This window comes from Mixophyes fleayi, chromosome 3 (assembly GCF_038048845.1).
Source record: "Mixophyes fleayi isolate aMixFle1 chromosome 3, aMixFle1.hap1, whole genome shotgun sequence".
NCBI classification, from domain to species: Eukaryota; Metazoa; Chordata; class Amphibia; order Anura; family Limnodynastidae; genus Mixophyes; species Mixophyes fleayi.
Window position 1 is genome coordinate 71,476,891 of NC_134404.1, and position 2,500 is coordinate 71,479,390.

Here is a 2,500-nt window from a genome sequence, read left to right on the forward strand (position 1 = left end):
CTTGTTTGACCTTGGAAGCTAAGCAGGGCCATACCTGGTTAGTACTTTGATGGGTGACCACCTGGGAATACCAGGTGCTGTAGGTCTTTTTTTTTTCTCTCTTGTTCCGGCTTCCTTCAATGCTGGTTTTGAGATGTATAAGAGATGTAGGTCAATAGGAAACCAATACCTACAGCCACTCTACCCTGAACAAGCCTAATCTCGTCTGATCTTGGAAGCTAAGCAGGGCCAGGCCTGGTTAGTACTTGGATGGGAGACCACCTGGGAATACCAGCTGCTGTAGGCCTTTTTTTTTATCTCTCTTGTTCCGGCTTCCTTCAATGCTGGTTTTGAGATGTATAAGAGATGTAGGTCAATATGAAACCAAAACCTACAGTCACACCACCCTGAACAAGCCCAATCTCGTCTGATCTTGGAAGCTAAGCAGCGCCAGGCCTGGTTAGTACTTGGATGGGAGACCACCTGGAAATTCCAGGTGCTATAGGCTTTTTTTTTTCTCTCTTGTTCCGGCTTCCTTCAATGCTTGTTTTTAGATGTATAAGAGATGTAGGTCAATTGGAAAACAATACCTACAGCCACACCACCCTGAACAAGCCCAATCTCGTCTGATCTTGGAAGCTAAGCAGGGCCAGGCCTGGTTAGTACTTGGATGGGAGACCACCTGCGAATACCAGGTGCTGTAGGCTTTTTTTTTTTCTCTCTTGTTCCAGCCGCCTTCAATGCTGGTTTTGAGATGTATAAGAGATGTAGGTCAATAGAAAACCAATACCTACAGCCACACCACCCTGAACAAGCCAAATCTCGTCTGATCTTGGAAGCTAAGCAGAGCCGGGCCTGGTTAGTACTTGGATGGGAGACCACCTGGGAATACCAGGTGCTGTAGGCCTTTTTTTCTTCTTCCGGCTTCCTTCAATGCTGGTTTCTAGATGTATAAGAGATGTAGGTCAATAAGAAAACAATACCTACAGCCACACCACCCTGAAAAAGCCCAATCTCATCTAATCTTTGAAGCTAAGCAGTGCCAGACCTGGTTAGTACTTGGATGGGAGACCACCTGCAAATACCAGGTGCTGTAGGCCTTTTTTTCTTCTTCCGGCTTCCTTCAATGCTGGTTTCTAGATGTATAAGAGATGTAGGTCATTAGGAAATCAATACCTACAGCCACACCACCCTGAAAAAGCCCAATCTCATCTAATCTTTGAAGCTAAGCAGTGCCAGACCTGGTTAGTACTTGGATGGGAGACCACCTGGGAACACCAGGTGCTGTAGGCCTTTTTTTCTCTCTCTTGTTCCGGCTTCCTTCAATGCTGGTTTTGAGATGTATAAGAGATGTAGGTCATTAGGAAACCAATATCTACAGCCACACCACTTGAGCACTCACAATCTCATCTGATCTTGGAAGCTAAGCAGAGCCAGGCCTGGTTAGTACTTGGATGGGAGACCACCTGGGAACACCAGGTGCTGTAGGCCTTTTTTATTCTCTCTTGTTCCGGCTTCCTTCAATGCTGGTTTTGAGATGTATAAGAGATGTATTTCGTTAGGTAACCAATATCTACAGCCACACCACCCTGAACACGCACAATCTCGTCTGATCTTGGAAGCTAAGCAGAGCCGGGCCTGGTTAGTACTTGGATGGGAGACCACCTTGGAATACAAGGTGCTGTTGGCCTTTTTTTTTTTTCCTCTCTTGTTCAGGCTTCCTTCAATGCTGGTTTTGAGATGTATAAGAGATGTAGTTCATTAGAATACCAATACGTACAGCCACACCACCCTGAACAAGCCCAATCTCGTCTGATCTTGGAAACTAAGCAGGGCCGGGCCTGGTTAGTACTTGGATGGGAGACCACCTGAGAATACCAGGTGCTGTAGGCTTTTTTTTTTTCTCTCTTGTTCCGGCTTCCTTCAATGCTGGTTTTGAGATGTATAAGAGATATAGGTCAATAAGAAACCAATTCCTACAGCCACACCACCCTGAACAAGCCCAATCTCATCTGATCTTCGAAGCTAAGCAGGGCCAGGCCTAGTTAGTACTTGGATGCGAGACCACCAGGGAATACCAGGTACTGTAGGCCTTTTTTTTTCTGTCTTGTTCCGGCTTCCTTCAATGCTGGTTTTGAGATGTATAAGAGATGTAGGTCAATAGGAAAACAATACCTACAGCCACACCACCCTGAACAAGCCCAATCTCATCTGATCTTGGAAGCTAAGCAGGGCCGGGCCTGGTTAGTACTTGGATGGGAGACCACCTGCAAATACCAGGTGCTGTAGGCCTTTTTTTTTCTCTCTTGTTCCTGCTTCCTTCAATGCTGGTTTTTAGATGTATAAGAGATGTAGCTCATTAGGAATCCAACACCTACAGCCACACCACCCTGAACAAGCCCAATCTCGTCTGATCTTGGAAGCTAAGCAGGGCCGTGCCTGGTTAGTACTTGGATGGGAGACCACCTGAGAATACCAGGTGCTGTAGGCTTTTTTTTTTTCTCTCTTGTTCCGGCTTCCT

The 2,500-nt window shown here is 46.2% G+C and overlaps 3 non-coding genes and 10 pseudogenes across 3 annotated transcripts; all 13 read left to right on the forward strand.

Annotated features, from left to right (window-relative positions):
• LOC142146134 (5S ribosomal RNA) overlaps positions 1–86 on the forward strand; it is a 119-nt pseudogene extending 33 nt beyond the window's left edge.
• Positions 87–167: 81 nt separating this feature from the next.
• LOC142145362 (5S ribosomal RNA) lies at positions 168–286 on the forward strand (annotated as a pseudogene).
• An 82-nt stretch (positions 287–368) lies between these two features.
• LOC142145988 (5S ribosomal RNA) lies at positions 369–487 on the forward strand (annotated as a pseudogene).
• Positions 488–567: 80 nt separating this feature from the next.
• Positions 568–686, forward strand: LOC142147707 (5S ribosomal RNA; annotated as a pseudogene).
• Positions 687–767: 81 nt separating this feature from the next.
• On the forward strand, positions 768–886 carry LOC142147778 (5S ribosomal RNA; annotated as a pseudogene).
• A 74-nt stretch (positions 887–960) lies between these two features.
• On the forward strand, positions 961–1,079 carry LOC142146516 (5S ribosomal RNA; annotated as a pseudogene).
• A 74-nt stretch (positions 1,080–1,153) lies between these two features.
• Positions 1,154–1,272, forward strand: LOC142146006 (5S ribosomal RNA; annotated as a pseudogene).
• An 80-nt stretch (positions 1,273–1,352) lies between these two features.
• LOC142145970 (5S ribosomal RNA) lies at positions 1,353–1,470 on the forward strand (annotated as a pseudogene).
• An 80-nt stretch (positions 1,471–1,550) lies between these two features.
• On the forward strand, positions 1,551–1,669 carry LOC142145808 (5S ribosomal RNA; annotated as a pseudogene).
• An 84-nt stretch (positions 1,670–1,753) lies between these two features.
• Positions 1,754–1,872, forward strand: LOC142147326 (5S ribosomal RNA). Its single transcript, XR_012690478.1, has one exon. It is a non-coding gene; the product is annotated as a 5S ribosomal RNA (ribosomal RNA).
• Positions 1,873–1,953: 81 nt separating this feature from the next.
• LOC142146446 (5S ribosomal RNA) lies at positions 1,954–2,072 on the forward strand (annotated as a pseudogene).
• Positions 2,073–2,152: 80 nt separating this feature from the next.
• Positions 2,153–2,271, forward strand: LOC142146792 (5S ribosomal RNA). The gene has a single exon (XR_012690009.1). It is a non-coding gene; the product is annotated as a 5S ribosomal RNA (ribosomal RNA).
• Positions 2,272–2,351: 80 nt separating this feature from the next.
• Positions 2,352–2,470, forward strand: LOC142147640 (5S ribosomal RNA). The gene has a single exon (XR_012690760.1). It is a non-coding gene; the product is annotated as a 5S ribosomal RNA (ribosomal RNA).
• Positions 2,471–2,500: the final 30 nt, after the last annotated feature.